We start from the raw sequence: 22,834 nt of genomic DNA, 5'->3' as shown, positions 1-22,834 counted from the left end.
GGTTGTAGACAAAACAAAATATAATTTTTAGATCAACTGAACTTGGTAGTTGATTTAACAGTTGAAAATGGTGGGATAAGATCTGATAAGAGAAATTATCCAGTAGGGTACCTAGGCGGTCTTATACAAAGCTGTTGAAACAAATTCATAAAAAATGACAAATATATTGTAGCATTTTAAGGTATTCTTTTCAAAAATATTAAATAATAAGTCTAAAGATATTTTTACTTTTCTGATACTTTTAGTATTTGAATTTTTGTCGTTTTAATAACGATCACTACGGATTCTTGAGGTTTGGAAAATTGTTTCAAAAAATTCTCAAATATTGGTTGTAAAACTTTTTACATGTAATGTATTTATGTATGTTGGTCTCCAATTAACTTTTAAGTTCAGGAACGTGTTTAAATTTTGTGTACTAGTTAGCAAAGCGAAATTTGTTAAATGTTTTAGAAGTGTAATGGGGTAATATTGAAAAAATATTATATCTTTCAGAGTGAACTTGTAAAAATTTTGCATCTGCATTTTATGCTAGTAATTAAAAAAAAATTATCAGCCAAATAACTGAAAATGATTAACAATGTTTTGTAAAAGTATTTCATATCAAAAATTCCAATAAACGTTTTGTTTCTAAACCTTTCGAATTGAAATTTCTTATTATTTTTCTTTAACTAAGATTAATGATTATTAGCTGGAAATGAGCTTTTCACCTTATTAGAAGATTTTAGATAGTACCTAATCCCTATCCTTAAAGTAGGAGAATATAAACCCTATTAATTTCACTAATTGTTTAGTACTGGAATTTTGAATTTTTTAAGAAGGGTGTGTCAGTTGAAACGGATTTCAATTTCTGCAGAGGAACAGAAGGAAACTCGTAATACTTTTAAAAACGTTGTTAGGTTTTAAGTATAATACGAAATATTGGCATTCGAGGTGTTAGCATAGTTATCGCAGAATACCTTAGCGAATGATTAAATTTATATTAATTTTCTTAAACCTATTGTGGTTTTAGTAAATCTTCTATGAGTTTGTATAGTTTGTCTATGAATTCATGATGCAGTTTGAAATGCTGTAACCTTGAATACTAATGGAGTCACGATACCAAATTAAAGATAAAAATATTAAGATTTTACTTTATCTCAAACAAATTCACTCTGATCTTTGGAGGGGGTACCCGGTACAAGTCAATGTGGTAATAGAATTTCAGCCACACTCTGGCTAGAACATCAGTAGTTACACTTACAACATTTATAGTTCAGCTGATGAATGTAACTAATAGATAATTTATATATATTTTGTCTCAAAAACCTCAGGAGTAAAAGTTCAAATAAAGTCCTACTACATGGTAAGTCTTCATTTTAAATTATTATTTTGTATTAAATAACTCTTCAAAAATATGTAAATATATAATATATACGAGAGGTTATCTCTAAAATAAAAACCGTTTTATTATAAAAAAAATTATTCTGAAATCTTTGTAAATATTTTTTATTTCTCTTAAACTGCATACATTCTACAACGTTTTTATATAATCGCCACTTGAATTAAGACAATTATCGTAGAAATACACCAGCTTCATATACCCTATCGTATTCTTCTGCCACCAGTCCATTTAGCCACTGATTAACAGAATTTTTAGGTACATCGTCACCTGCAAATTGCTTACCACTGAAAAATTCTTTCAATTTCACAAACAAATGGTAATCAGAAGGCGCTAACTCCGGTCTATATGGTGGGTAATCGTAAACTTCACATCCATATGTTTCAGTAAATCACGTGTCACACCCGCAACATGAGGACGTGCATTATCGTGCAGCAGGACGATGCCGTCGGTCAGCCGCACACGTCGCCGATTTTGAATCCGCGCCGCAACTTACGTAGGGTTTTGTTGTAGGCTTCTGCATTTATAGTCGTTCCACACGATATAAAATCAATCAGCAGTATGCCAAACCGATCCCAAAAAACTGTGACCATCAGTTTGCATCCAAGTGGCTGTGGCTTGACCTTTGTTGGTCTGATTGATGACTGAGAATGGTGCCATTCACTTGACTCCCGTTTTCTCTGTGGCGCGTAATACGAAATCCATGTTTCTTCGCCGATAATAATTGAATTAAGCCTTAACTCATCGCCTTTTTCTGTGTAGCGTATCAAAAATTCCAAAGCAGATCACATTCGGATATTTTGTGACTTTCCGTTAAGATGTACGGCACCCGACGTGCACAAACCTTTCTGAAGCTTAAATGGTCTTAAAAATGGGACCGATAACAACCCTCGAAATATCAGGAAAAAGAACGGCCAGGTTGGAAGTCGTTGATCGACGATCTTTTCTGATTTCATCATCGACGCGTTTTACCAAGTCCTCGGTGATTATCCAGGGCCTCCCCGTACGTTCTTCATTGTGCACATTAATTCTGTTATTTCTAAACCTTTCACACCATTTTCGGCGGTTTCTTTCATTCATTACATTATCACCGTACACAGTGACCAACTGCCTATGAATTTCAGCCGGCTTAACGTTTTGGTGGTTTAAAAAACGTATGACTCCATGTATTTCACAGTCGGCGGGAACATCATTTTTCCTATTCTTTTTATAACGTAATCAAAGATACTGCAACGCGACAACTTACAGACAACAATGTATTTGTACATTTCTAGGGTGGCTATGAACGACACAAGTTCCCCAACCTTGAGGAGAATAGTTTGCCATCGGCCTTTACTTTAGAGAAGTTCCTCGTACATAAAATCATTATAAAATATATTGTATGTAAAATTTGGAATTGGGAAATCATATTATTTCTGTCGTCAAATAATTTAACCAACGACAATTTTTAAAGAGGCTTGTTAAAGAATTTTTTTAATTTTACCCAGTGTCACTCAAAGTACAAAGAATTAGGGCTGTATGTCTCATTCATGGCAAACTATGCAGCCGTTTAGGAATTACAGTGCCATAAATATACTTACGTACATTTAAGATTTTGAGATTAGGTAGTTTTACAGGAGAAAAACGAAAAAAAACATAAGTTTATTACTTATTCGTAAAAAGTAGATTGCATTAATGGAATCAAGATATCATTTAACAGCATTAATTATTTCTGTTTATTTAAGAAAGTTTTAAGTAATAATTTTACGAAATAGACGAATTAATTATAAACACTTTTTTTTCACGTACAAAATAAAATATATATGTTTATTATTAATTTTAGACTGCTTCAATTGCTAAAGTTATTAGTGATGCGTTGGCAATAAATTTTTCAATCCCTTTGAAATCTAACCGGTACCTTTAGCTTAGCAGGCGACATGCTACTGCGTATGCTACCTCGAGTCAACATAACATTTTACAGAGTTTAAAATTAAAAAAATGAAACTTTAACGTTACAATTATAAGCGCGAACGGTATTAAAATGAAACTAAAATGGCAGTGATAAACAATAGCAATAAAACCAGTATTAACTGAAAAAGAAAATATGTTGCAATCAATCATCTTAATAAACATTTAAAGCTGATCGTAGGAGTTATTATTTATGTCTAACCTAATTTATAATAACCAATATTACATAAAGAAAACAAATAATTATATATAATACTATAATTATAATTAATTTTTTGCAAACTTATACATTTTACTAGGCTTAAGGCAAGTACTCTTTCTTTTATTTAACTGAGCTGGTTTGAGACTAATTCTTTCTTCGAAGATGAATTTTTCTAGTGCTATAGAAAAGTGGCAATCATTCTTTTCATAATAAATTTAAAAAAAGTGGCAGTAATTTTTATTGGAATAATCTTGTTTTCAAATTATATCTTAAAAAATAAAATTGTATTTGTCTTATTTCTATTATTTTTTATCCAAAAGTACCTAAGTGAAAATGTAGTTTTCATTAATAAATATACATTTTTTTGGATAATTTTAAGTCATAATTCAATTATACATTTTATACCACCACTTTAAACATTCTTTCTTTTACACGCTTTCCTAAATTATAATGAAACTATTATTTTTTATTTTATTACAAGTTTGGGCTTGTTTTGGATTAGTGATTTCTTTACTAGGCTATTTATTAAAAACAAACAATTAATAATCAGTTTTACTATGTTTGTTTCCGAGAAGATATATTATTCTTAACTATTCTCTAACTTCTTTGATTTGTCTTATTTTTATTTTATATTTCTGTTTTAAATATTGTAGTTAATAATCTTATTAATGAGAATTTTAGTCGTATAAAGATTGAAAATTAATACAAACTGAGTTGGTAAATAATTTATTTTTGTTTTCGACAGGAAAAATTATCCATGGTAATAAACAGCAAGGTGTGGTATCATTACTTATCATAGGGTAGTATTTAAAATTGTAAATTAATTGATGGGTAGCTTAAAAGAAATATTTTTAATTTAAAATCTCTTTAAATTTCTTTGATTATATTTTAAGAAATCTACAACTTAAGGAATAGTTTCAATGAGACTTGATTCCTTACGGCTTTTTTTGTTGGGAGTTTCCAAAGAAGTGAGATCTGCCTCCTTCTATTATAAAAATTTATTTTAATTTCTTCTGGGATAACTATCTACCCAGATCACAGAAAAAAAGTAATGAATATTCAGTTTCATACTTAGTATGTTTTCCTATATATCTATCACTAGTGTATATATCTACATCCCGCAATTTAGATGTTTTAGCGTAAACATGGTTTTACATAATTTGCAATTACGAAAAATCAGTTACCCTTTCGTATATAAGTAGCTTTCCCCGATACATTTAATTTTCTAGGTGATGTAAATGAAATGGAATGACTACGATTTATATAAATACATTGTTGCAAGAAAACTGATTTATGGTAAGTAATAAAACAGTATTTTACCATTCTTAGCTGAAAGGGAATACTTTCCCTCCTTTAATAAGAATTATCTCCTTTCGAAGGGACAGTTCAAATAAATGTTTATAAGATTTATTACTGAGTTCCAGTACCATTAAAAAAAAAAAATGTTAACGATCCCCTCGCAATACACAATAATGTTTATTGTGTAATATCACAATAAACATTTTGTCTATGTGTATGAATAAAAATTATGATAAACCGTCAAAATTAGGTTCAGCGTTTTATAATGTTTAAAATTAAAATATGGAATGACTTCTAATTTTGGGGATTATACTTATCATTACTTCTGCTTTTGTATAAGATATTGCTTCCGGTAGATTATTTGTTTATCTAGAAGGCATTCTAAAAGGCAAAGGTATTGTCCTTTGAAATACTATTTTTTGATATCTATATTAGATAGATAAAAGAAGGCAGGGCAAATTTATGAAACATCTTTTTTCGTTCTTTATTTTATAAACTATCAATGTTACAATTATTTATTTAACTATTTTATAATTAATTATTTAGAATCATTGTACTTAAACTATTTTAGAATCTTTAATTATCGGTCTGACACCAAAGCCAAATTTTTAGGTAACGTGACACTAGAAAAATGCTATTTCTAAAACGTGAGGAGTATCTTAACACATACACCTCAGCTTAATAGGCAAATTGAGAAGTGAAATAGTTTCTCATTATATTTAATATGTAATATAAACGTAGTCTTAACAGTTAAACATAACCAAATACTGGATTAAATTTAATAAATAATTAATCAACTTTAGTACAAATGTTCATCTTATTACATTTGTAATCGTCTTAGCAATGATTCAGAGTTGTTTATGCATTTCAGTAGTTTGTAATTTCTATTAATGGTTGGGAAAAAATAAACTCTTTTCATATGTTCTGTCATGATACTGATTGTATGAAATTTGCATTATTTGGGAGTTTTATGCTTTTATGACAATCCCTGAGGATAATTTTTAATTTAATAATTTGTTCTAATAATTATTTTATTTTACTATTTTACTTAAATTTATTTTTGAAAAGCTTGTGTTAAGAAATTCTAATATGAATAACCGTGTGGAATGAAGGGAGAAATAGATTTACATAAAATAGGACAATTTACACAGTTTATAATTTTAACATATATCATTTATAATTCATCTATGAAACAGTAAAACTGTATTAGCATATCCAAAAAAATGATTATAATTTTGTTGATTTTACATTGCTGTCGTGGAAATTGTTTTGAAATGGTGATAATTAAAATCAATTGACGTTATTAATTATTTAAATTACAGTAGCATTCAGATAATCGACATTTTATCGGTATGTCCAAAAATGCGCTATTAATGTTCTTGATTTTAGATTTAGTTTCTTTTAATCATTTTAAAATTAAGAATAATACTAATAATTTATGATGATAAATGGTTTTAAAAAATACGCAAACAGGCTTTCTGATAAACCGAAACTCGTACTTAATAATTACCATGAAAAGGAATTGTAAAAACTTTGCATCCGTCTACTTTTCAGTTTCAGTAATGAAGTAATTGTGGTGTCGAGACCTGCTGTGAGAAATGATCGAGTATTTGAAGCCGTTGAGCGAGGAATGGGAAGATGGAGGAGGGAAAGACCGAAAGAGAGCGTGTTGAAGAAGGGCGGGAAGGAGAGAACGAGATAAAGCTTGAGAGTGCGAGTGAGAGATGAAAGAAGGGCAAAGCAAGGGGTTTGGGGTGTAGCTTCCTTTGCAGTTTGTAATCAGCGCCACACGTGTCGCGGACAGGAACTAATGAGGCCTTTCCGACCGGGTACAAATTGCCACCGCGCCTGTACACAGGAAAGGGGTGCCGAGTAAAAGAGAATTTCAGAGCAGGCAAAAGGCACAATTAAAGAGCAAGAGAAGGGGTCGCTATGTGGGTGGAGGGCGAGGGCAGAGGTGACCACCGGCTTAGAAAATCAAAATCAATACAAGTCGAGAAGCCGCGGCCCCACTGCCCCGCCTTCTGATGAATCCTTGGCTACTCATAGCTGTACTGTTCTGCGACTCTTACTTTACATCGTGCTGTTTTCTTCAAAAATATTTCAGTTTTTATTTTATTATTTCTTACGATAATAATTCGTTTAGTAACAGGCAAAGATGATCGGTGATGGCGAAAAGTATTTTGTCTGGTGTTTTTTCATTTTAAATTTCACTCATAGTCAACAAATAACTTAAAGCCCTTTTCTTGAAAAGTCTTAAGATTTCAATTTTTTTTTAACTAATAATAATTCTTTGTAAAATAAAAAAAATAATAAATGTAAATTTTATTTTTATTTTTAAAATTAATGAAACACTGATGTCTCTCAAGTTATTATTATTATTATGCCATGGTTTTGTCTTACAAAGTTTATTTAGCATAAATAATTCCTTACTACATGTTGTTGTCGAATAAATTCAGTAAAGAATTATGTAAAACTTATCTAAGAAAACCAACTTAAATAATTTGGTCTTGACCAGACTTATGCAAACCACTTCTATAACAGCCACATTAATTGGATCTTAACGGTTGGTGTACAATTAATAAGGGCATTTAAACAAAAGAGCAGTCATTATCATTTTACTTGGATTGAATAGGAGCTTTGCAGCGTTGAACAACTCATAACAGCTGATATTGATTATACAAACCTGTGATCAGCCGATATTCAGGCAAAAAAATTTACTAAAACCTTAATATAAATATTTAAGTTTTACTAGTTCTTTATATTGCTTAGTTATAATCCTGATGTGTTCATTTATTTTCATCTTAATATAGCGAAATTTTTTTTGTATCATCCACAAAACTTGATCTCTGTTTTTCCTCTTCTGATACCTCCCGCAACTCACTCTTTTTCTGTTTAGCCTCCGGAACCACCGTAACGTATTACTTCGGAGGATGATATGTATGGATGTGTATGAAGTGTAGTCTTCTACAGTCTCAGGTTGACCATTTCTGTGGTGGTCGATTTCCCTCCACTAATGCTTTGAAAAGTTCAATCAATAAATATTCCTTCCTTAGTACTACCCAAAATATACGTGAAATTTACAAATTTTAGGTAATTTATGTAATTTTAGGTAAAAATATGGTTGTATAATAATAATAACGTAAACTTGTTCGGGTGTAAAATTAAAAAGAAATGTTTACAATAAATGATGGTTCTTTGACTTGTTTCACTGTTTCTTTGTGTGATTGATAAAGACTATTTTTTCGGTGTTTTCCTTAATTTTTGGATTCTAAACTTTGAACATTGATGAATGTTCTTTGGACTTATATTCAAATGGATATATTCTTTATACATATTCAAATATGTATACGTATGCATACATATATATTTCTTTGAGGGATTTCAATGAAAACTCGCTCTCTGCATGTCATTTTATTTTATTCAAATTTACTTACAGTTCTAAATTGGAACCGATTGAAAATTAAACCCTGCGACAAAAAAAAGAATCAATAAATGCTTGAACAAAAACATACAAATGTTTTTACGAACAATTATCCCTCAATTATCATTCCATCTTCTTTTTTATTATATCTCCGAGTAAAAATAAGTAATTAAAAACTATAAGTAACTTTAAAAAACATATAATACAATTACAATCAATTAAAAACTGAGTATCAGACCAAAAGTTTTATAATCACTTTGGCTTTACGTTTTTCACAAATTTAGTGAGTGTTTGATTACAGTAAATAATTCTTTAGGAAGAGGAAAATCTAAAAATGCAAAAAAAAAAATTATCTCATTTAATAATTAATACAAAGCCATTTTATTGCATTAATTATATCATTTGTTATATTATTGTCTAATATGTTACTAATATTTGGTTTTGACGTACATTAATTTCATAATCAAAATTTATAATGTTAACTATATGTTCAGATTGATTTAGGTTTGATTGTAATAGACGTTTAAAGTTCAATATAAACACGTAATAATTTAATGGTTAAAACTAAATCGAATAATAGTCCACTTTAAATTATTCATTAATATTAAAAAATTCTCAACCCATCTAACAATACCAAAAACGTTATGAATTAAATATATTTCTTAATTTTATAAATTAAAAAAAATATTTTTTTTATTTTAATAATTTCCATTGTAAAATAATTGACTATAAATTACACAGAATTTCTAAAAAATTGAATATTTGTTTTATTTATTTATTCTATTTTGTCTGGTGTAAGAAAATACCAAAGCTTAACTAGAATTTGAATCCAGAATCTTCTAAATCGAGGGCGGAGATCTCTACCCCTTCACCATAATAATCAGTTAACATAATGAAAATAAATTACGAACATCTAATAAATATCATTGTTCATAAGATTCTATAAATAAAACAGCGTAAATATTTTCAGAAAAACAATTAAAAAAGTATTTTTTACGCGACTAAATATAATGACAAAAGGAAAATCTATAAAAAAAAAATTAGGAACGATAGAAAAATTATACATAGCTGGAAAATGGAATTAATAACAGAAAGTAGCTAGTGTTTATAGTGACGGAGAGAATAAGGGAAGGGATCATCAATAGAATGATGAATGTTGTAAGGGAGAGATTTAAATTAATGTAGGAATTTAACAATCGAAAAAAGCCAATATATTTGAAAAAAGTATATATTATTTATATGTATTTAAAAAATATATTTAATAAATATTTAATATATATTTAAAAAAATAATAAATATATTTAAAAAAAAAAACATTTTTTATCAAAGTTATCGTCTATGTTAACAGAAAAAAAAATAGGTATCTCGGAAAAAAACTTAAAATACTTTTTTTAATGAAGTTTTTTAAAGCTTTATTCACAAAATTTAATTTAAAAACTATTAAAATAATTTTGAAAAAATTATAAAAATGGAACTGAATAGGGTATTACTGGAAATATATATGGAAAAAATCTACATCATCCCTACCGATCTTAAGAATCCAACTGAATATTAAATATATATATATATATATATAATGACATCATAATATGATGACTTATTACTGGAGAAAAGTTGTACAATAAAACATGAGGGTGGTGAGAGGAAATGTAAAGTTAGGTAAAAGAAGGTGCACAATTTCTGAACAGGGAATTTCAGGATTTAGAAGTCTTAATAGTGATCCGTAATGGGTAACGGGTTGAATAAAAATGAAGTATGGACAAATATTCAGGAAATCTGGAGTTATTTTCATATTTAGGTATTAAAATAATTAAAACAAATTTATATTTATATCCATGAAAATTTAAGTTTAAATTTTAGGAATCTCATTACCAGAAATATGAAAAAAAGGGTTTAATAATGAACAAAATGTGGTCGAATACTTTAAAAGAAAATAAATTGGAAAATTTTGAATTTCAGTAATCATTATGACCGTGTGAAGAATTTTAATTAAATTGAGATATTTCCATCATGAAATATTTATTTTTTAAAAAAACCTACTCTTATTGGTTAAAATATAATGAAAAAGTTGTAATAATAAGATTATTATTGGAAGAAAATAAAAGTTATCGTTAAAGTTAATAGAAAAAAAAAAATCTCGGAAAAAAATCTCGGAAAAAACTTAAAATTCATTTTATTAATGAGGTTTTTTAAAGCAACTCATCTTAACTATAAAAAACCCATCATAATAATGCACTGAATTTTTAAAATAATTACATGGCTTTCCTGATTATAATGTATTTACTACAGACAGATACTTATACAACTCTACTCAGAGAATTTAAAAAGTAAATTTAGGAAACAACTAATTATTCAGACTGAATAATATTTGTAACATTTTATACTTATTTTATTTTTAAAAATTAGATCATTCAATAAATTAAATTTTTAGTTCCTGTTTTAACAGATATACTCATGTGTAAGATAACAAAAAAGTTTAATAAAAAGTACCCTGACGTTTCTGATTTGAATTTAAACAAAGAGTAAATTAATAAATTAGCTTAAAAAGCTGGTTTATTTATAATGTTTACTTTCCTCACAGTTTTTTTTTATCATTTCTACCAATAATGAAAAATTGCTTAAAATCTTGAACCTGTAACTTTCCATTTTTCTATTCAGGACTTCATTGTTTTGCAGTTTCGTCCTGTTCGATTTCAACCTATTCTTTATTTTAAAAACCTGTCTCTGAAATCAGTTGTTACAAAGTAAAATAAAAACATCGGAAAAATTATGCGGAAGTGAAAGAAACCACAATTCTTCCTTACAGCATTCAAAAACTTGTTCAGGATTGTCAGTGATGGAGAATTAACAAGGATTTTTCGAACAATATTCAAGATTTTTTTTTCCGTTTTTTATACGTCAAGCAAAATGTCGTAGTAAGCAGAAACTTTAAGTAGTAGTAAGTATCGATGAAGAAACGTAGACACTACAAAAAAGTAGTTCATTATAAAGATTTTATGAAAGCCCCTTAAATATTTATAGAAATAAATAGTTTTTAAAATTTGTTGTGGAAACAAATTTTTATGGTGATTATAACACGCATATTCTACATCGAAATATTTCAAATAGAAATAATGAAAATTTTCAAACGTGCATGTCTGGGTATCATTAAAATTGTATCTAATGAAAGATTTTAGTTTTTTGTATGCAATTTTTAGCTTACATTATCTTATGTCATCAATAAACTATTTAAAATAACAGTGAATATAAACCAAACATTTTTATCTTGTTTATAATGTTTTCTTTTTTTTTTGATAAATTATAAGGAAATATTTTCATTTAGTTTTTTATTTTAATATTAAAATGTGCACGTTTGCTTACTTTAAATACACTAACAAGTTTTGCGTATGTGAACACTCGCCCATGTGTGCGTATATGTTGTTCGTGATTCGTGAGTGTGTGTTTTTGGATGTTAGGGGAGAATATGTGTGTGGGCGAGAGGGATGGTTGTAAGAAGGCGCTGAGCAGCAACGGGCAGACGGTGGTGTTGGTTTCGCATTAGGGAGGTCGGGAGGCGGTGGACCAAATGTTGCCTCCAGTGTTTTGCTCGGCAGTAGCAGAAAATAAATCCTACGCTCTTGAGGGGGAATCCCATCTCTCTCCCTTCAGGATTACACCGTTTAAACGCTTGTGTTATTGTCGCAGAGGAGATGCAAATCCGCTTATAGGAGCCCTCCCAGACAAAACCCTTTCAGCTCTCTACAAGGAAATGCCCTATTTATTCAGAAATTTACGCTGTTAGAATGTGCCGTCATGAGAAGAATCTATTGCTGTCACGTACTTGCTCACAACTCAGCCCAGATAGTTAACCCGGGAGTAAAATATGGTCTGTGTTATGTGTGTTGCAAAATTATTTTACATTTGTACATTTTATATTCACAACAGAAACATTTCCTCCCGGTAATGAAGGTATCGATGTAATTAGTCTTTTTCTTGTAATAACAGGAAATGTGTGCATGTTAATCAATTCTTGTAGTTATATTGTTTTGAAAATCGTAGTTATTTTTATTTACTTAGCATTCAATTCATTGTTAATTTTCTTTTTCCTAAAAGGTTATGTTATTTCCTTCTTAAAAAAAAAAATAATAAATAAATGAATAATAATTTTAAGAAATGTTTCTATGTACAGGCAGAGTATTTTTATGATTTACCTACTTTTGAAAAACTGAAATCATTTCATATCTGTAGCTCTAACTGTAGAATGGCCTTAACTTTTTTTAGATTGTGTTAGAAGAACTAGATATTACACTAAACACTCTATCAGAAAACAGCTTTTGAATATAATCTTGTGCCTACACTCGAAGATGTTCAATACGGTTTTGAAAATATTTTGTTAAATAATATAATCATAATCTAAAAATGTACAAGTTTTAAATATCAGTGGCACATGGGGTGGCATTTAAAAAAAGAAACGCTATAAATAAAAAATATTTATGATTGTAAAAAAGTGTTATAAACAACCGTGAAGAAGTTCAACTGTATATCTTATCGATGATTTCGTTGCCGAATTAAGTATTCTCCTTCTACATAAATATCATTATCTTTTAATTCCTTTTATTATGAAATGTTTGTTTACTGTTTGTTTCAATAGCTACTTAATATTAAACAAATTTATTGTTATTTATTAATTATCTGTATTACTAGTAAAACAGTTGAGTTATTAACTGTATGGAAGATTTTTATTTTTTATTTTTATTTTATACTAGCATTCACTTTAATGATAAAATGGGATAAAGGATAATATAAAAAAAACTTTGTTATCTAAATAACCTTTGTCATGCATAAAAAAATAATTTTGTTATCCGTTTTAACCTGTGGTTACAACCAATATCTGCGGTTTCAATTTTGCTACACTGATTTTATTAAAAAATTCAAAACTGACTTACAAATAAATACAACGTATTTTTTACTGCTGTAACATATTTGATGTTAAAAAAGACAAGATTTTAATATTATTTTATACACATTATAATCGTATTTTTATTTGTTATCCTTCTGCAAACAGAAAACCTTGCGTACTTCGAATTATGTTAATTAATTTATATATTTAAGAATATATATATTTTCAGATTATTATTACCCCGACAAAAAGTGAGTTTTCGTCTTATTCCTTTGGTTGATAGTCGGATATAATGCGTTATAAAACAGTATCGTAGATGTAATAACTAGATTACATCGTGATGTGATAAGGGTTCTATACGAATTTTTTATGGATTCATACCGATCTGTTATCTAGGAAAGGGTTTAACTAAACTATAATGACAGGAGCACATCGTTAACAATCCAATTCAAGTAAATATAGATTTGAACCAATGTCTAACGTTACCATCTTACGATAGAAATAACTACTGAAAAAATTATCCTGCTAACAGTCTTTATACCTGAACAAGGTAGTTAAAATTATTTCCTTTTGCTTTTTGTAAATCTTTGATTTACTATTATTATAATAATTAAATGCCCCTTTAGAAGACTAGTATAGAAAAAATTACAAAAAATAAACAAATGGGCCTAATTTTAAGATGTGTACTTATTCTTAATTGCAAGGAGACAGTATTACTAAAGTTTATAATTGCTGCTTTAAAAAATACAGCAAGGTATATTGATCGATGTTACAATCTCACAAAAACCATTAATTCTTTTTTATACGACCAGAATTTTCTGTGAATTCAGGTACTAAAAATAGAAGGATTGTTCAGAATTATTAATTAAATGTAATAAATCTTTGGATAAAATATTGTTTGAACGTTTCTTTTTTAAAAATACAGATTTTAATATTAGCGTGTTTCATAATTTTAACCACAATGGCTACTTTATGATGAAGTTACAGAAAAAGTGAGCAGTTTTGGCTCTTTGTTTTTTTTCTACATGCATATATAACATTCCGAAACAGATAGGTGACATTCCGGTTTATGTAACTCAACAGTAACAACTATCGTTAATGGCACAGAAATTCAATCAATGTGCAAGAAACCATAGAATATTACTGTAGAGATTGTTAGAGCGGCAGAAGTAACCAATGAAATCAAACAAAAAAAAAATAAATAAAAAATTAACACTTTTCCACCTCTAACCTTCAAAAGTGAAAAACACATAGAGTAAATGTTAGTAGTCCAAATACCAAATCAAATAACGAGGCTATATATTCTAGACCTTTAAGTATAATGAGGCTTATCTGAAAAAAGAAAGGGTTAATTAAACAAACGGAAACAGTTAAAACTGCTATTATCACGGTATTTATTGTATATTCAAAAAAAAAAAAATAATTATAATTAAATAATAATTTTTATCATACAAAGCTATGGTTAAATCCATCAAGACGATTTCAATCTGTACAATAGAAAATACTTTTATTTAACCACCGGGACCACCGTTAGGTATTACTTCAGAGAATGATATGAATGACAAATCTTGTAGCGTGTGAAAATGCCACGCCAAGTACTTGGCAACAACATGAGTCTTCCTGCCACCCTTCCCAGTTAATGGTGCAGTTGTGGGCACTCGACCTTCTCCACAATGTCTCTGCTGAGTTGTTCTGCAACACCACCGTCAGCACGCACCCGGAGATGCAAGTCTTCTCCCTGACCCTGCCTTGCGGATAAAACACCCGTCTCCTCTGGCGACACCGCACCCTTTACGGAGCGGAGGAGGTCCGCATAGGTATTCCCCTCTGCCATAAACTACAACCGTGGTGGTCGGTGGACCCGGCGGTATCTTCTTGCCTTTAGATGGTTGCGCTGATGTCAAACTGAAGAGATGAACAAAGGTTTTCGTCCCCATCCGCCTTGACACGTACTCAGCAGAGCGCCGTAAAATCTGACAGGAACGCCATGAAGATCCAGAAATCCAGACCGGGTGATCTCGTACCTCCTGCAGCACATGTGGAATTGATCTGCATAAGACCGAAGCCACTCCACGGTCACCAACCTCCGTATCAATCACAATAGTGTAGTTCGTCTGGTCATTACGATCAATTGTACCGTCGCTGTCTTTTCCAGATAAATCACGGACAGAAGACGGCACAGCTAAGACCTGACCCGTCTTCAGCCTTTCCGCGTGAGCCAAGTCCCAAATCCACGGTACCTTGCGAAAATTCGGAACATGTCGCGAGTGATCGATGCCAGCAGCCATATCCAAAATCCAAGTGGATCCTACTCCCTCTACTAAATCAGTAATATCCTGTTCTAGCATACAGGATTGGAAAACATCTTCAGGTCAGCTTCTCAAGACCAGCCGCACAATATCCGCGTCCGCCACCCCACTGTTAACCACCCGGCAAATTTCAAGTAACCAGGACACGGGACACTCCAAGGTTCCGTCCGGTCTGTGACGCCATATCGCTGATTACATGGTACATTTGAGTAGCCTTCTCCGTCGTCGTCAGCCGGGTAGAAAGTCCTGCCTGTGATTCCCCAGGTACCGCATCCAAAACACCCTCAAATAAGTTCAACATACGAACACTCTTGTCTATTCGGTAAGAGCACTCTTTTATTTCTACCTTGGTAGTCGTATGTTGCTTAACCAAAGTGCTCAACTCCTTAACGTCACGCAAGAGAAGCATCAAATTTTGTTGAAAGCATCTCTTCCGTGATGAAAGCGTTCCTACGGGTCCTACAGCACCGTTTTCCCCTTCTGGTACAGATTTGCTCCTCCATGTGAGAGACGTCCGTTAAGGATTCACACCCTTACGAGTCAAAGGGGTCACCCGACAAACAATGATCACTCCAACCACTTCCTTAGTTTTTTCATCTCTTCACTAGTAAGCGGGAGCCACACATCCGTCGCTTTTCTGAAGGTGTAAAGGAACGTCGCTGTTCACCCACAGTGCTATCGGACGTAGTCGGAAGAGACGGAAAACCTAACGCAGGGTCACCACTCTGAAACTACAGGATTGAGAGTTTTCCGCCGCCACCGAATCGATTTATCCTCCACCATCTTTCCAGAACACCTGGAGATTAAACGGTCCGCATGCCGTAACTCTTCCACAACCATGTCAGCGAAACTCTCAGCTCCTCCTGGATCTGAGAGTTTCAGAAGTGGGTCCTTGCAACCATGTTGAACCTTGGACCGATGCGGGCAGGCCAGGTTGGCAGCAGTAAAAGTTTCTATGTTCAAATGTAAATAAGCCTATGTAAACGAACTTACAGTAGAATATACTTTGAATCATTATAAACTCACCCTAGTACGGTATATATCCGACTGTAATACATAGAAACATGAAGTCTTTCTAGATTAAACTGTTTGGTGACTGCAGTACACGGAAAAATGTTTATAAGTTCATACATATACTTCTTGACAGCAGTAAACATTTGTAAAGTACAGAAAAGTGTACAATTTACTACTTATTTTAACAATATATAACCACAGCTGATATATATGAAAATTAGAAGGATATACATAAGTCGGGTCTTTTCGAAATCAAAACACGGCTAATGAACATATTTATTAGTTGTATTACCAGCAGATTTTAGATTCAAAAGTAAGTCGTACTACAAAAAAACATGACGAGCTTTTTTCAGTGAACACCCTTAATAAACGTATATGTACATGAAAATATAAATAAAGTATATAAATATATATATAAAGTTAATGTGCATATAAACACACTCGCATTGAATAAGACCACATAGGTTTAATAGTTTACACAGGACTGTTGAAAAACAAAAAAAAAAAAAAACATTTATAACATCATTAAACTTTAGACAAAGGCAAACAAATAGTAATATAACAAGGTCATGGGATAAATGGAAGGAGATTAGGCTCCTCACCAAAGCATAGAAAAACGGTCATCACAAGTGTGATGTTGATCCACCTTATAAGTCACCCAGATTCCACCACGTCCAGCACATGAAGGTGTTTCAGTCGCTAGACATCCTTGCTCTAGTCTAGGAGGCTAACTGTTAAAAAATTCACGTGATTATCTAACCGGTGTGTATCTCTGAACTGATCCGTTTGACCGTGATTCGCAGTTCCGTGCGAACCACGGTGCTGCTGCAATAGATCTCGCCAACTTATCCTGGAAACGTTTCCTTTTTTCTCTCACATGGTACTTTCACGTCAAACGACGATCAAGGTACGATACTCGGTCAGAATGTATTAAAATTTTATAAAAAATTATTTGTTTTATTTAACGTATTTATTATCTTCCTTTCTAATGTTAATTTCAATAGGCTCCGTCTACAACCTGCTCTTGTGCTATTCATTGATTTTTTGTGTAATATAAATTTTCAGTTATATGAGTAATGTAAAAATTTTCAGAATTAAACTTATTATGTCTAGTGTTTACTGAACCTGTACAGTTAATAATTTTTTTTTTAATATCCTGATGATAAAATAAGAAAAAGAAACCACATATGGTCACTTAGCAGATTAAATCAACCTGTTTATAATTGCAAAACGGAACTAAATAATAAAGATAGTAATAAAACATAATTATTTTGTACTGATTCTGTAAATGATTAATGGTAACTTTCTTAAATGTGAGAAGAGACGTAGAAGTTTATTTATTGCTATCACATTATTTACAATTATTGTATGTTTACATATGCATGAGTATGATTTTCTTTCAAAATATAGGCACTAAATATTTTTTAACGTAATATCTCTAGAATAATACGTTGGTGTTAATAAAACTGATCATTATATTGAAAAATATTGTTGAAGAAATTTAAATCATTCATAAACTTTGAATCTATAAACTTTTATCGCCTGCAGTCATCTTAAATTGAATACCGTACTTACTGAATTGGTAAAAATCCGTTAAGAATCGGTACATAGAAAATCTTGTTGGGTACTTTTAAATTGAAGGTATGATCGAATAAGCATTTTAAAAAGAAATTCAAGGTTTACTTTCTTTAAATATAATTTGTAACCCCAAAGTTACTTTTTTATGAATTACATAAATATAGACTTCTTATGTAATTTTTTTTTTTTTTTTTAATGGCAAGTTTTAATGTTGAAAATACAAAAATTACGTTTTTAACCTTGAGTTGATTTTGTGCAGGTTTCCTTTTAAAAATAAGGAAATAAAAAAATAAAACCAATTAATTTAGTTTAAATTAAACTGTATATAGGTTAGGATAATAATATTTTTATTTTATTTGATGATCATTTTAATTAGAATTGTTAAGGAAAATGAAATTTATAAAAATAAAGCAAAGTTGAATTTATGCTTGTGATTTATTGCATTTCTGTGACTGGTTTAAGATACTAATTCTAGGAAAAAAAGACATATAGCTATTTATATTTTGTAGCATTTAGGAAAAAAATCAAAATTATATCGTGTGTGTTTATTGTTTATGATTTTTTTTGTTACCTGTTGCACGGGAAAAAAATTACAATTTGGTCTTAATTCTTTTCCTTTTAATTGACATTATTATATTTTTATTATATGAAAAATACATAATTATAAACATAAAAATAGAGTAATACAGGATTCGTAATACGAGAGATATTTTATCGTAAGAGGTCGTAGTAATTTTCAATAGAGTATTCGCTGCTGACGGACAACTTTCTAAACAAGCTATGATATATAGACGGGTTTATTGTTTGCTCGCACCATATGGGGCAGCAGTAAGCCCAAGATGGAGCGAAGATAAAGGGTTGGAGTGGGGGACTATTATGACGTCAGGCAAAGGAGGGGCTGTGGGACGCCCCATTGGTCCCCCGCAAAGCGACACCGCGCACCGCACCCCCCTGTACCCCTCCAAGGACCCCACACCAAAACCTTTCCCGAAGAAAATCTGATTTTACTGTTGTTACTCTCCTACTTCGCTCACTGCTCCTGGTAGGAAACATTTTAAACTGCTTTCTGTATCCAATAAAGGGTTTAGTTAGGTTTTCTAAAAAAAATAAATAACCAGAATATTAAAAACATGTTTCTGTTATAACCTCTTCTATTTTACCATGAAAATTAATGTTCGTAAGTTTTTTTCTTAATATTATTGCTGTAAATATGAAAAAAATGTGTGTAGACATAAACGATCCATTTATCATTAAACGCAAGTACAGTAGGATGACATATATTAGAATTAGTATTTATATTATTAAGGATCTAATTAATTAAATTGTTTTTCTTTTTAACATCGGGAAACTACTTCTCACTTATCCTACCATAATTTTAGTTTGATATTGTGCAGTAAAATAAGCAGCCATAAGTAATGTAATTCTGTCGTCTGCATTGCATTTAATAGATTTTCGCCCAATTATGGCTTGTTCACTCACAGTTTCTGAGACAATACTGTTAAATTAACCCTAATGATTAAAAAATTCCAGTATCACAGACATTTCTGTAACCTTGAAAAAGTGTTTGCAATATTTTAAAATAAGTTCTATAGAAATTATTATTGTTTTTCACCTATTAACGTCATCTCAGCAATTTTCCGAATTGTTGTCTGATTTTATATCAGTTTTTATTTTTTTACGTCTGTCAAATACGATAAACGTGATTTTTCTGTAATCTATTATAAGATTCTATCTTAATACTGCTTAAGTAGGCAACTTAATATTTTAAAACTTAATGTTTTCTTATCTCATCTGGTAATTTCAATTTCATCTATTCTGATGCAATCGAATAAATTTCCTTTAATCCTGAACTTAGTATCTTTTTTGAAAGTAATTTATATTACAACCATTCAAAATGGAGTAACTTCTGTTTTGATATATTCTTTGTGTTTTTTAAATTTTTATATTAAGTAATTTATTTTTTATAGATCTTTATTTGAGCAGTAACTAATTTAAACATGATTGGATATTTACAAGTTTTTAACGATTTTCCCGAAAAATTCAATAAACCTTTTTTTTCATATATTTTGTTATTTTTATTGTAATATATAATAAATATACTACATAAAGGCTGTGAATCTAAATAAAACTTACATTTAATAAAAAAAATGTATTTCAGTTAGGTCAGCCATTTCTTTAATAACTAAAATATGAATTGTTTAATTATTCAGATATATTTTTCTTTCTGTTGTTTATTCAAATTCAAGCCAAAATGTAATCAAATAGTAAACTAAAGATTTGCATAAAGTTGTCCAAGAGAAGATTTCCAGAATAAAATATTATATATAAGAATGTTTTATCTGCGGTATACAACTAAAATATCCAAAATTATGAAGAATTACACTAAGAGGAAATTGTGGGTAGTTAGTTTTTGATTTCATTTTAACTATTCGAAATATATTTAATTAAAATATATTAGATTGGTTTTAAAGTCACGAATCTCCAAGGAACGTCTTGAAGTTTATTTGAAAAATATGTTTGCAATCGCTACTAGAAAATATTCAGCGGATTTTATGAAATTGACAACCTTAAGACTTCTGCTTCAGTAGATTGAAAGAACTTGATATAGTTTTTACTTTACACATAAATACATATTTATATATAAAATATTTGAGTTACAATAATTATATAACACTATAATCTTTTAACAAAACTTGGATGATTTATGTTGAACCAATGAGATTAAAAAAATGAGACAATTTTGTTTAAATAATTTTTTAAGGATAATCTTTTTGGCTAATAAACTAACTAAAAAAAAAACACTGCTAGATCCATCTTTATTCATCTAATTATACTGATGGGATACATTTCAAAGTTAATTTTTCTTGCTTGTAATTTTATAGTTAAATTTTGGATTTTTTCGACTATTTAAGAAAATACTGATAAATGCAAATATTATAAGGAAACTTTGAAGATGAAAATGAGGTGTTCTAGTAATATACAGGGAATATCACAGGAAGGGTTGCGGCGACATTTGTTCAGTGAGAATCAAGCAAGCGCCTTGGAAAGGACAGAACAGTCAAGGAACGACCTTCAACTGCTGCCTTGTCGTTCCAAATACCACACGAAACCCTTCAACTATTCCTAGTAATTTACTCATCCTTCCCTTCTGTTACCTTCTAAGCCGTATTAAGGTGACCTTTTATACCCCTTTTTAACCCTAATGTGTGGAAGTTTTATCACATTTTTTAGAAGCTGTGTAAATTCTTAAATATAAATGACATTGATCTAAAAGAATATTTTACAAAACGGTACAAAAAATTTAAAGTGTTTTTTCCAATTTTAATCCTAGGAAAAATAGGAATTAATATAAATTTTAAAATTCAGTCATTTTACTTGAAGGAGGAAGATCTACTATAAACGTAATTTCAAAGAAAAAAAAAAATAGAAAAATGTAGGACGTGTATTTAAATTAAACTTTAATTCTATATTATAATGTCTCAAAATAGGGCATAATTTAAAAAAATAAGAATTCAACAGTTGACCAATTTTAAATTTTGTGTTTTACGTACGGTTCTGTTGGTTGAATTTCATCATCCAAAATATACTTTAATAACTTGGCCATCCGAATCCATTAATGAGCATTTCTTCTTTTAATGAGATTTGGATCTCGTTTTCTACAAATGTATTCTGGTTTCTATGAGAGAGATAAAGTAATTATAATTTTTTTTCACTCCATGTACTTTGATCAATTTTAAATTTAGGTATTTTCCCTTGTAATTTAATAAAATAAATTTAAGTTTTTTTTTTATATTCAAAAATTGACATTAAATAACAAAATATCTTAATCCAAATCCTAAAAAAATGCAATATTTTTCTTCTTTTTTTAAAAAAAAAATTTACATATATATTATCGCTTTTCTTTTCAAAAAAATTTGGAAAGAAATTTTTTCCACAAAAATCCAGTCTATATTAAAAAATAGCTTATTTTTTAATATAGACTGGATTTTTGTGTAAAAATAATTGTATAAAAAAATGTTACTTGTACTAACGATAAAAATATCTTGACATTTTTTAATATGTAAAATGTAATAAAAATAAGTAAATTTATCTCAAAAGAAAAACTTCTATAATTATTTCATACTATATTAAACCTTGCCCTAATCTGCGCTTCTATTGTAAATTTAATTTTATCTGAAGTTTTACAGCAATTAAAAGAATTTTACATGAAGTTTATATTATTTCTTGTATTTTTTACAATAGTGCATTTTCAATGGTCCATAAAAATTTTATATAAAAAAATTATTCAAATAAACAAAGTTTTATCTGTCTTTTAAGTATTTTGTAAAACATTTGTTTAAGATTATTGGCTCTAATATTAAGGATATTAAAAGCTAGTATGAACTTATAGTAAAAGTAGGAATTAATTCTCCTAATTGTTTGTTTAACACACACCAATATTTCAATTAAGAACAGAGTGAAAAAAGCGTTATAATGGAACAAAAATTTCTATTATATTTAAATATTTACTTTTGGTAATATTTATACTGTTTATTAGAGAAAAATAAATACAGACATGTCACAACGATCCCATTCTACAACCAGTGTAAATCTGCAAAATTTGTATTATGTACTTACTGTTGACTAATTTTTCAAAACAAACAGTAAACACGATCAGCAATCAAAAGGAATCTTTTGTGTCCATTCCAAGTCTTTTTCCATAATTTTTTTAATATGGTATTCTTAAATACTGAGTCGGGTGATCCTCAAGGATCGGTTCTAAGGCTTATTTTAGTCTCGTTCGGACCACCCGACTCCAGAAGTC

At 29.7% G+C, this 22,834-nt stretch overlaps 1 protein-coding gene across 1 annotated transcript in view; it reads left to right on the top strand.

The window, feature by feature from the left end:
• The window catches only part of LOC142317575 (uncharacterized), a 98,774-nt gene that overhangs the window by 72,143 nt on the left and 3,797 nt on the right, over positions 1-22,834 (top strand). The window lies entirely within an intron of this gene.

This window comes from Lycorma delicatula, chromosome 1 (assembly GCF_047948215.1).
Source record: "Lycorma delicatula isolate Av1 chromosome 1, ASM4794821v1, whole genome shotgun sequence".
Lineage (NCBI taxonomy): Eukaryota > Metazoa > Arthropoda > Insecta > Hemiptera > Fulgoridae > Lycorma > Lycorma delicatula.
The sequence above is the reverse complement of the archived record's forward strand: the minus strand, read 5'-3'. Positions and strand labels throughout refer to the sequence as shown.